The sequence below is a fragment of the Dermacentor andersoni genome, chromosome 9, assembly GCF_023375885.2.
Source record: "Dermacentor andersoni chromosome 9, qqDerAnde1_hic_scaffold, whole genome shotgun sequence".
Classification (NCBI taxonomy): domain Eukaryota; kingdom Metazoa; phylum Arthropoda; class Arachnida; order Ixodida; family Ixodidae; genus Dermacentor; species Dermacentor andersoni.
Genome location: NC_092822.1, coordinates 82,140,263 through 82,153,697, shown reverse-complemented (window position 1 = coordinate 82,153,697; position 13,435 = coordinate 82,140,263).

The window sequence follows — 13,435 nt, the reverse complement described above, 5'->3', positions numbered from 1 at the left end:
TGAACGGATTCATTCTGGATTCTAGAGGAGAAAGAGAGAGATATTGTTTACTGAACGCAGAATATGTTTTCGTGGCCATACCCCTGGCATGCTAGCTGAGATGAGATTGGTGATACAGGAAATGACCCACTTATGCCAACACACTGCAAACTTATCTACGAAATACACAAGTAACATCTACGGGCGTATAGAGCCTGGTTCAAGCAAGTGAAACTGAATATTTTTTTCTAGTAACTGTATTTAGCTGAAAAGTTCTGGCTTGCTAAAGGGCGCAGAATTAAGAAAATTCATGTTAACGCATTTTTGCTTCTATTTCATATTTGGTCCACAAGTACTCGAAAACGTAACCTCCTAATACTTGTGGCTTAGTTAATTGGGTGATCGTTCTTGTGCAGAAACCGTGTTTTACAAGTCTTCAACCGCTGCTTGAAAAAGCCACTAGAGGGACTTCAAATGCGGACGTGCTCCAGATGGGCTCTTGAATTTTGCCCACTTCTTTGCGGAAAAGGCCACTGGCTCTCTGACGAAAGACATTTATGGAACTGGCACGTAAAGTTATGCAGAAAAGTTTCCCCTGCGAGGTCGACTATGCGCATCAACTGGCCCGGAAACCCAGCGCGTTCAGCCGGCATCCATGCTTAGCCTATAGTCGAGAAGAGAGAGCAGGCGCCGGCCGGAGTAAAGCCAACTGCGCATGCGCAGTAGGGTCGAAATGGGCAGAATGATAACGCCTAGCGCTCCCGCTATAGCGCTTTCAACCTCCTTCACCACGATGGTAAGACAGCGGCCGACGATGACGAAGGCCCCGGAGCAAACAGATGACAACACCCTGGCTACGCAAAGCGTGCGTCGAACTCCTGGCATCCATGAAATGCAAATCGACAGCTCAGCAAAAAAAAAAAAGAGCAAATATGTGCTTACGATACCAATAGCGATAAAACAATAGAACCGTTAACTGCAAAAACGGATAGCGATCTAAAGGAAGGAAGCCGAATAATACGGAGAAAACCTCGGGATACGAATATGGCACAACATGTGCGATCAGCCGCAGGGCATCCTCACTTGTAAGAAGACATGGCACATCCCAAGGAAGGGTTTGAGGGCGAGATATCGGATGCGGTTTCTTCATTTTAAACACCGCCAAAAACACACGGGCAACGGAGAGCACAGGACCAGCGCTAGTCTCGTGCTTTTCCTTGTCCTTGTTCTTTATGGCGCTCTTTAAAACGAACATCCTACGGGCCCTATTGGGAACAAGTCTGACCAAGACGCCGCAAAAAACGGGACCTTCAAAAAAGTCATAGACTTGCATCCGGAAACCTAACGGTAAGCCAAGACTCATTGAAGAAAAGAACTTGGAATATTTGTACTCAGAGTCGTACCATCAGAGTTCGTACCCTACGTTCGATCGTCTTTTTGCCCAAGCGGAGAAACGAGCAGCCCTCGCAAACATGACCTGCACTACTCCTCTAGGAAAAAACAAAATTACGAATAAACTACTTCGAACTTGCCTGTTGTAGCCATCGCCGAACTAATAATCAGGCAACCTTATAGCAGCATGGAAGCACTTCCAAATTATCATGATCGCGAAACCAAAGAAGCCACTCCAAATTGACAATTTCCGACCCATTTACGACCGCTACACACTGCATCTTGAGGAATGCGGATAAATGTCAGACAACATGTTCGGTATTCCGTAGCACACCTCTATCAAGGACATATTATTTCGAATCCCAGACCTCCTCGACAACACAAAACACCACAGAATATTTTTCATGGTCGCAATCGATGCTAAAGGAGCTTTTGAGATCGTAACACAAGAAGCAATTCTTCAAATCTGAAGGATAAAAACTGTGGACACCCAACCTACCGACGCAACAAAAGCTTCCAGACCGATCACACGGCTGCTGTGAAGTTCTGTGACCTGCGCAGCAATGAATTCCAAATGCCCAAAGAAGGATCATCACAGGGTTCCATCCTCCAAGCCTTACTTTTCGTCATCACTATCTTCAAGATCCCGGCAGAGCTAACCCAAATCAAAGACCTCAACACGCGATGTATGCAGGCGACCCGACACTCTGGATGCGAGCGACCACAAGATGACAACAAGACGCCCTACAAGAGGTCGACAACATGATTGAATGGTATCTTCGATTCTGTGTTCTGCAATGGCTACCACAAAAGGCACAGCTACTGGCTCTCAAGCCAAGAACTTGGGGACAGCTACTAATTTATATCGACACTGACCCCCACCTCATGCTCAGTGGCTTTTTGTGTCAGTGCTCAAATTTCTTTGTGTCCTTGGCTCACTAACCAAAAAGATGGCTCCGACGCGACCTTGCTTCTGAAACTCCTATGCACGCTAACGCAGATTACCCACCTACTCAAGCGAGTGCCTACCTAAAGAAGCGGACAAAAAGAACACGATACTCTACAAAGAGTACAGGCGCTCGTAACAAGCCGTATCGCGTGCGCTACCCACTCACCGAAATTAAAAAGCACATACTGATCTGAAAAGCCGTGAAAACCACACTGGGGTCCCTTCATGACAGCCACAGAGAAGTTGCTGCAACTTGCATTGCATAACAAATGGGAACATATCGCTGAATACCACAAGGCCTGCCAGCTATAACGGCTCAAACTCACCCCAACAGGCTGCGCGGTACTCCGCAATCCTCCCTATAGTCCGAGCTACTTCGCGGATACCAACCTGAAAGCACGCATCCTACCCCAACTCGAATACCATATATCCATAGCGCCTATCCCGCGGAATCTGTCCCCAACGCACCACAAAGAACTACGCCAGGCACGAGCAAGGACTCTCAGCAAGGAGTTCTCAAAGGAGCCCAGCACTCGATGCACCGACGCCGCGCACTACCCCAGCCGCCAAGCCCGTAGTCCAAGCGTCACCGATATTCATTGCCATACCCTTATTACGAGTAGATTTTACGCAATTTACAGCAACTATTTTAGGCCCCTTTACGGCCACGTCACATCAGTTTCACAGAACTCATCAGTCCACTGCGAACTCATAAACACTAGCATGGCGCTCTTTGGCTATGCCTGGCCCTTGCTCCACTAAACACCAGACATTCATTCATTCATTCATTCATTCATTCATTCATTCATTCATTCATTCGTTCGTTCATCCATTCAGGCGTCACAGAAAATTAAGAAAAAAGAGCGTGCTGGAGCCACAATTCATTCCAAGAATCGCGAAACAGGACACATGGCTATAGAAATTACCGCTTGTGTCAGCACTAGTACACTTCAATAGGAACGTATGTCATGCCATATTTAATTTGGAAGAGAAACATACTGCCATGTTAATTTTATTGTTTTATTTTACTCAATATGAACACAAACATTCAAAAATAATATAGCCTGAAAATTGATATTAGGGACTAGTATTCATTCAATATCATTCTAAAATTACAAAATTATCTTTCAGTATTCTTCCCTTCGTGCCTACTGCAGCCCGATTCATGGCCGATTCCCCGTAGTGGATTGAGCCATGTCCGTATGCAATGGGCACCGAGCGAAACCAAATTTATCCAAACCAAAACGAAGCATGAACACGGCAATCCTTCTTCATCGATTCTCCCGATTCATTTTTTCAGAACACATTGGCGGCGTTATCAAGAACCGCGCATTGTTTTTGTGCAGACGCTGTTATCAAAACTCCAACTTCGGCTACCATGCCTGATTTTTTTTTTTTTAAATAATTCGTTAAAGGCGACACTGATTCCAGTTGACATTTTTCCAGTACACGCAAAACTTTCGCCGCCCATACTTGAGGGTCTCCTTCAAGGTCATCCTAGCAAATTTCCATCTCGCTTGGGTTACTTCAACAGATGCAACACAAAATTTCGAGAAGGCCGGAGTTGGCACCTTTTCAAATCAGCTTAACTGGTCGTTTGCTGCCCGTGTCACTCATTATACCCGAATATTTCTTGTAGGATTTCGGGCAAATATTCTAGCCACGAGAAAATAGGGTCCAAAGAATTTTAAAGTAATAGTTGTTACCGTTGCGCTTTCGGTATTAACATATTTAGCTTTATTTAGCTATAGATATAGATATTTAGCTATATTTTTATATATTTTTTATTTTTATATATTCACATTTTTGACGCTTGTCTCGAACAATATATCGGAAGTCCATTTTGTCTGGGTCCCAGGTCATAGTGTAATCTTTTTAAATGAATCCGCTCACTCGCTCGCATCATTGCCACTAAATGGCCCAGTCTTAAATATTCTTCTTGATTTCGCATTTATATTAGGAGCTAGATTTAAAGCCATGAATTTTTGAATTGTAATGATTCATCCCTACCTTCCGATGATGATATTCCACATCTAAATTTCTGGTCAAACATAGGCATATGCCTTTAGCGGTATTTCATGCTGACTTTAAAAAACTTCTGTTGTTGAATTCCCCGCCTAAATTTTTACCTTCTCAGATCAGGTTTATCCCTAACTAACCGCTGCTCGTTTTGCGATGAACCAGATACTATGGGCCATTTCGTTCTATCTTTCCACCGCTTCTCCTCCTCCCGCAGAATGTTCCTTTTATTTCTGACTGGTATAATGGGTTTAGCGCTTACTAAATCAAACATCTTGTCATTTGACGCCTATCAATTAGGCACAAGACATGGCTGAATGATTACTGCTATGCACAAGTTCAATGAAACGTCAGGAAGGTATCGCTGCTAGTATACCCACTTTGGGAAGCTTTACTTTATTTTCATCTCATTCTAAATTTATGTATAGACACTCCAGAAATTTCTATTAGCATTTAGTTTTCTAATGCTTTGTTTTGAATGTATGCCTTCACCCCCTTTTGGTATTTTATTCGATGCACTTTTCAATCAACCTAGTGCGGCCGATCCCCCCCTGTGAGTGCGAGTCATGTTTTGATGCAACAACAACAAAAACGCAGCCATCATACTCTCCGAGTCATACACACAGCCTGTAGAAGCTTTCAAACCGGTCGATTATCCGCAAAGGCACTCAAGATCCTCCGAAAATGTAGCAACAGCCTTCAACTTCCGGAAACTCACATTGAGTGGACCTGAAGATGCGAACGAGTGGTGCGAAATTAAGCAGCACACGCAGCGTTCCGAGGTCACACCAGTCGGGCTTGCTTCCGGACGAACTGGTGGGCCAGTTGGGTATGCATATCTATTTGATCACAGCGTGCTATAAATCGACAGGCACAAAACAATAAGCCATCAGCACAAAACAAGTGCCAAGATTGTGAATTGTGTGTATGTGCCCACTAATTCTTAAAGTTGTTTCCTTCATGGGGTGCTTTTTGTATTATTCTTGCCCCAGCAGTCCATTTGAGATTTCTCAATAACCGGCCATGCAGTGCCCTACATGTCCCCGTTTTCCTATATAAAGTTAGAAAGAAAAAGAAATGCCTGAGAGGGAAGAATAGCCAAAGAGTACAGATGATCGAATCGGGTATCGCTTGGAACTTGACACATGAGATTATCTCATCTCCAATTTTATTCCTTGATCGGCTTCCACAGAGGAACGGGCGAAAATACATGGCGGTGAACCGGAGAAAAGTTTCGGACTGACTGCGAGGCGCTCGATTTGAAGAAATTGGAAGTGTTGCTTTCAGTGTGGCGCAGCAACTATTTCTCGAGTTGGGGGAGGGGGCAAACCGAAAACAATCTGACCTCTCACAAACGAACACACGCGCAACTACACACACACACACACACACACACACACACACACACACACACACACACACACACACATATATATATATATATATATATATATATATATATATATATATATAAATATATATATATATACATGGCTTGAGGAAAACACGCTGGCCCCAGTAGTAAAATGAAGAAAAAAGAGTACGACGTATGTTGCATATTATATTGCACTGACGGTACTGCTGGTGGACCAGCCTTTGTCAAAGAACTCCACTTTGACAAAGGCTGGTGCACCAGCCGAAACCACGAACCTCAGTGCAATATACTGGGCTTATTCAACGTACGCCTTATATATATCTATATATATATATATATATATATATATATATACACACACACACATATGTGTATATATAAATCTTTCACAAAGAAAAAAAGAAGGACAAACGCTATGGCATATGTTTTCACAGACGTCTCGGCCGGACGAAACGTCAGTGAAACCGTTGTTGCACCCGTGGTTGAGGGCCTGGCGACGCGACGAGAGAGAGGAGCCGGCGAACAGAGGAGGGGCGCCCCGCTGTGCTAGCGTCCCGGCCGGCTCGTCTACCCGCCACCTGATCGGTTCCACCGGCTTTTCGGTGGACTGCCTGCTGGGTGCGAGGCGCCGGCGCCTCCGACAGGGACGAAAGCGTTGGTGCAGCCAACAGAGAACGTGAACTTTGTGTTTCTTCTCTCTTTCCTTTCTCTTTTCCTCAAAGTGTATTTTGTAAATAAACCAGTCTCGAAGCGGATCCCATCGAGTGAAGTTCTTTGCTTTGAGACTCCTGCGTGCACGACCGACGCCGTCCAGCTTAGTTAACCCACAGCAAAAGTTAGCGGAGTCGTTCAAGAGCGACAGCAATTAGAGTCAGCCCAGCGGCGCGAGCATTCATTCACAACCACATGCCATAACTTTCGCCTTTTTTCTTCTTTTCTGAATGATATTCCTGCCGGTCAGACGCGAAAGCCATCGTCTTGTATGTACATATATATATATATATATATATATATATATATATATATATATACATATATATATATATAGATATATATATATGTTCCCCAACCAGGTTCTTAAATTGCAACAGCGCTTGCAAGCAAATGACATCGGATGCAAATGTCCTTTAAAGCAAATGTCATAATTAGACCCTTGTGTTTGATGTTTACATGCATGTTGTTCATAACACGCCCTTTAGTTTCGCCAAATATAAGCAAAATTTCTTGTTCACTTCAACGACGACGTCGCTCAAACCTAGACGAAAAATATTTTGACTCCTGAAAATAGGGAAAGAAAAACAATGGCTCAGTAATTACATGCAACGATTCTAAAAGGTCCAGGAACGTAAAAATTTTGTCACATGTTGCAGTTACCATACCCCCCCCCCCCCATCCCTTTTGCAGAATATATGAACCTGTTGTACCAAATAGCTTTGGCGGGACATTAGGCCGCATGGCTGATAGTGGTCATATCACACATTCTAACACTGCAATAAGAATATTTTACAAAGGTTGTATTTGATCCAACCGCATTTATCTTCGCGCAGACTTTCCATAGCATACCACAACTTTTCCCAAATTTTATGTTCGTAGTTTTTATAGTTCTACGAGGGCAGTGGGCTCAACGCTTCCCGGCTCGTTAGACACGCTCATAACACCCTAGAGTGCTGGCATAGGTCATTTTTTTTGCGAAAGCTCTAATTCATTATCTATTTTGAGCTTCACCTGCGCATCACCCTTTAACTTGTTCTTAGTCACCAAACATAACGAAGCGGCCTCCTTTTGTTTAGGGAGGACGTCAGACGAAACTAATTCATCATGAAGGAAAAGTAAAAGAAAAAAAGAGGAAGGTTCAATAGTTATTCCTATCACCTCTAAATGAGCAGGAACGATAAAACAACTCGACACATTACACTTAAAATGCTGGCTATTCCTTCAAAATATGAATATCTGAAACGCGGAGTTCCCCTGAGACATTGCGAAACCTCCCTAATAACAGCAACGAGATACTTTTGAACCTTTGCTTACAATTGTTTTTACCGTGTAGTTGATCAACATCGCAAATAAAGTAGGCGTATTGTTCCACTTATGTTCAAATTCAGATTCAGATATTTTATTTTTCTTGAATTTGTTTCTTCAAGAAATGTACAGAAGCTAAATGTATGGCCATCCCTGACAGAGGCCTATGTACCGGTTATACACAAACATAATACATACATAGTAAAAAAGTTCGCAGCATGTGTAAATTTTCTTTTATACGACAAAAAAAAATTGTATATTCGCAATTCACTCCTAAAAATGTGTACGCTACTTAACGATATAACTACGAGAGCTTTGTGGGCAGAGTGTTATAATCAACTTAACAATATGTGTTGCAGACAATATAAAGAAAAACACCTAAAATACAAGGAAATTCTTTGTGTAATTGGATAAATTAAAACTGGATGCATTGGTAAATAATACCTTCTTTGGGTCTTCCTTAAAAGGTTTCGACTAACTTTGAAGTCCAAATCTCTTTCCAGTTTATTAAGAAGCGATGTTATTTGATATATCATGGATTCTTTTCCATAGTTAGTACGTGTTATTGGCATGCGTCGCTTTTGTTCTCTAAAGTAGTAAGATGATTTGTCAATGTTGCCATTTATGTATAATTTTTAATGATGCGGAAATTGTAGTAGCTTGTAATGAAATATTTGGTCAGCCTATAACAAATCATGTTTTAAAAATACAGGTGGGGTTCTGAGATCCCGTGTGCTCCCTTTACAACGTTGGTAGCCTCGTAGTGCTCGTTTTTGTAATACGAGTTATTGATCGTAATTACCACGTGTTGTTGTACCCCATACTAAATTTCCATAACATAGTTTGCAGCAAAACAGTGAGTAATATATAGATTTCAGTATCCACGCAGAACCGAAAGCGGCCGCTTTGTATAAACACCTGACACACTTTGCGAGTTTTAGTGCTAGACTATTGATATGAGCATTCCAGGATTTGTATCCTTGAAATATTACAGAAATAAATTTTTGTGTTTGGTCTACATTAATAGACTCTCCGCCAAATGTAGTTTTCAACTCTTTGTTTATCATTTTATGAACTGCATGAAATATGATGTATGTCGTCTTTTTTGTATTTAATTGCATTCGATTGACCCTTACCCAGCATGAAAGAACTGACAGATAGTGGGTTACACTTGTTTTTAGTCTTTGTAGCTATTTTGATGCGAAGAACACGTTTGTGTCGTCTGCATACATGATTATTTCAGGGGAATCAGGAATATTTACTTGATAAATTACATAAATCAAAAAGAAAAGTGGCCCTAGAATTGATCCCAGTGGTACACCTTGTGCTAACATTTGTTTGGAAGAAAGTATATTATTAACCTTGGCTACATGAAAACGATATTTTAAGTAAATCGCTACTAGTCTTAATGTCATCCCCATTGTACCATACCTTAACAATTTATTAAGCAATATTTCACGATAAATGCAGTCAAAAGCCTTTTTTAAAATCTAGGAACAGACCAAGCATATATTTTCTGTTTTAAATAGTTGTTATTAGTTTGTCTTTAATGAACTTCAAGGCTTGCTCCTGATTTACTCTTCTGAAAGGCATACTGACTCTTAGTATGCTGCGCTTAATTATGAATGATATTAGTCTACTGTGTATGTTGCTTTCAAAAACCTTGGATATAGTGGGTAGGACTGACACTGGTGGATATTTTGTAAGCATATCCCTTCTACCGTTCTTATAGATGGGTGTCACTCTTGCTATCTCTAAAGCTTGTGGAAAGATACCCGTACTGACGGTAAGGTTAATATAGTGTACCAGAACATTACATATTAATGGTGATATACATTTAATTTATACGGGACCTATGCCATCAATACCATATGCCACGTTGTTCTTTAATTTCTCAATAGTTTGTGCGATTCCTGCGGGGCCAGTTCGTTTTAAGAAAAGAGATTATATCGGAAGAATACGCACTGGAGAATTGATACACATATCTTCATTGCCAACTGGATATGCGCACGAGCTGATGAAGAAGTCGTTCATGCCATTCGCGAAATTCTAACCGCTTAGAATGGAGCCATCTGAAATAGCGATGGTGAGTTCACTACATATTTGTTTGCTGTTGTCGGTCAGGGTGTTGACAACCTCCCAGACCTTTTTACGATTGTCCAGTATTCTTTCAAAAGTGTTTTGGAAATATTCCCTTTTTGCTCTCTTCAGATCGAAATTGAGAGTATTTCTGCAGTTTTTATATTTGACAAATAAGCGTGTATTTCGTGTCTGAACTAATGTATCATACAGCGAGTTCTTTTCTTTGATTCGCTTACGAAGTGCGGAATTCACCTAGGCTTTCGGTACTGTTTGGTCTTACGGTTATCTATCTGCTGAAATGGGAAAGCTTCGTCATATTTTTCCTTTAACACTTGTGAAAGTAACTCGCAAGATTTATCAGCACTTTTTACGTTATAAACATCTTTCCAATCAATTCTTTGTGCAATTTCAAACAATCTTTTTCTTGCGGTGTCATCCATACGTCGTTTAAAACGTACTTGTTTGTTGAGTGGGCCGGTATTCGAACAGGTGACGCAAAATATTAGTAAACCGTCGCTTATATGGCAAGTAAAAACCCGCTCTTTAAATCATTTTCGTTTTTATTTGAGGCGCAAATGTCGAGCTGTGTAGCGGTAGTTGTAGTTATTCTAGTGGGCGAGTTGGTGTGATTTGTGCAATCATAAGCAGACAATAAAATCACCATTTCTCTAGCACACGGATCACGGGACATCATGTCTGTGTTGATGTCAGCCATAATTAAAAGCGTATAGCTCGGTGAAAAACTCGAGAGTAGATTCTCCAAGAAACATATAAAGTAATTTTTTCTTGCTATAGGTGGTGTATACATGGCTGCGGTAATTGTTTTTTTTTTCAATTTGCAGTGCTAGGCAATGAACATCATCATTAATAACGCAGTAATCTTCAAGTACCTCGTGAAAGACATGTTCGCGAAATGTCCCCTAAGATGTAGTTGTAATTATGCATCACGGTCGTCTATGTTTTACAGCTTTCGTAAAACAGTCTAATAACGCTATGGACCGCTTGCATACATATTCTTTTAGAAAATGCGCATTTAACCCAACCATTTGGAACATTGCCCACTCATTCGCTATACCATACCCCTCATTTTCCCGAGATATAAACTAGATGCCTCGTTTAGTTCACCGAGGACAACAGTGAAACAAACTACAAATCTCGTAAAATACATGAAAAAATGAAGGATTAGTAATTATCTGTAACACTTGCATTTAAAGCAGGAAAGTGAAAGTTTCGCAATGCATTGCGCTTGAAATTTTCTCTTTTGACGGGAATTCAACCACCGTTCGTGCTGTTGCTTTAGGAGTCTGCGAAACATTTCTATTAGCGGCAGTACGACACCCTGAAACGCTTCAGAGAGTAACTTTCTACAAAGGCAGTAATGAATCTACACAGAACAAACAGATCTCGTTGGTCTATCAGAAGATTGCTTCATACATCGAATACACAGTGTTCCGTATAACTTACCTAAAATACCGGAGAGAAAACTATATGAGAAGTATAACGCATAAAATCAACGCATATAACGCATAAAAGAGTTACTGAAAAATCAGTAACTGTTTTGAGAGCACGTCAGTAGCCATGTAATAGCGTAACATGTAATAGCGTAAGTTTTATTTACAAACAGCCTGAAAACGAAATCGTCCAAGTCAAAATTGTCAAAATAAATCGTCAAATCAGCACTGGCCTTCAGAAAACATTGGTACTGAAACGGCTTTGCACGTACATAAGGGTCATTTTGACGAGCCTATCTACGATAAGTGTTCAACACAAAATTAAATCCGACAGTTATACCTGTAAGAGATTGATTAGACTTTTCATGGTGATGACATACTGACACTGCAACGCTTTGTAAGCTATCTCTGGGCAGAGATAAATCGTTATTGCATTTGATAATTCTATGATTTCAGACCGTAAGGCTCACTATCACTGGGCGCGGCTAATTATAGCGCTTTCTTCGAACCACCCCCTCTCCCGCAGGTTAAATGTAGCAAGCTGATTCAAATACAGATATAGCGGTTCCAAAAAACTGGGCATGACGCAAGTTGCCCAAGCTGACATTTGTTACGGCGGGAACTGCCCAGTGCCACGCGCTCTCCGCAATGCGAACATGTACGGTCAATCCCACGTGCCGTCCGCTACAGGGCATACCGAGAAGGCACAAAAGACAATTCTCGCTGTCCAAGCAGAGGATGCGGAGTAATGAACAGCATTACTTATGTGGTGACTCTGCATTTTCGTTATGGCTTCTCTCTCTCACTGCCTTTCTATTAACAAAGAAAATTTAGCTTCAGCTGTATTTTTGTTGTACTTTCCAGCACGCAGTCGGAAGTGGCCCCTTTCAAAAGTGGGGGCAGGACAAAATATTTCATTTGCCCCGCCCCCGCCGGTAGTTGGCGTATGCGCATGCAATGAAGTTACGTCCACAAAAAGTCAAACTTGGTGATTTTATTGCATTATTACGGATATTCTAACCGAAATCACAAACAAGGAGCTCCCTCCTTCTTTATGTCGCGCCAGGCAAAAACGGCCGTATTATATTTTACAAATCTACGTACGTACCTGTCGCCAGTCCAAAGCCGAAAAAAACCAAACGGGTGACGGAAAACAACTTGTCCCAAAGCGTCACCTTGGGAACGACTTCTTCGTTCATCGCTGTAAAGCGACGAGTGAGCTCAGAACAGGCGGCCCGGCATCACCTTCCAAGGAGGAATGAAAACGCCAGACGGAACGCAGCGCCGGCTACCAGACGCCCGCAAACTCCCTCTCATCTCTCACTCTCCCCCGTCTCCGTGGTGGCAGCCGTTCAATGCCCCAAGTGCTGTTTGACATGTGCGCGTAACATAGGGCCACGAAGGTTACATTGTTTGGTAACAGCATTATTTGTAGTCTTGGAGAGCTTTCGCCGACGGGGTCTAAGGTCTCCCACGTGGGGACGCCGAGGTGTTACATCGCGGGCCTGCTGGACAGCCAATAGTTGGTCGCCGAGGCTGGGGCTCATTTGTATGAGCTTATTAGCTACCGAGTGAACGCGCCTCAACGAGAATGAAGCATATTTTTTTCGGCTCCTTTATCTTTCGCGAAGATTGGCGTTTTTCTATTCTGTTCTAGAAGAATAAGCCGCTGAAGTTTCGCATCTGCACGTGAGTGGATGTTTCGTGTTGAGACGTATGACCTCGATCGCCGTGATACCAGCAGTATACAGAGGCCACTGGGAAATCAATTCAATCATTCGGCCAGTGTACTTCACGCATGGAAACAGTGTCCGTCCTTTCAGTAAAAAGGAGTTGCAAATACAGGGGTGTATGAGAGTTTAAAACGTTGCCACCTTCAATTCGTATTCAAGTCGTGAACTCGCGTTTCGAAATTGTCAGATATTCGCTTTCGTTCGAATATAAGGAAATACCAAGACTCTCCCGAGTGGAGTCTTTGGATTGGATGTGTGGATTGTTTCAAATTATTCTGCTGTCGCGGAGCCGCCATTCGTGCGCATTTACAGGTCGCTGTGGCTGCCTCCATTCGTAGCTCTTCCTCGGAGGAGGCGGAGGAGGCGGCCATAGCCCTGGCTCTCACAATCCCAAAGTCATCAGTTATCGTGAGCGACTCCAAAGCAGCCATACATA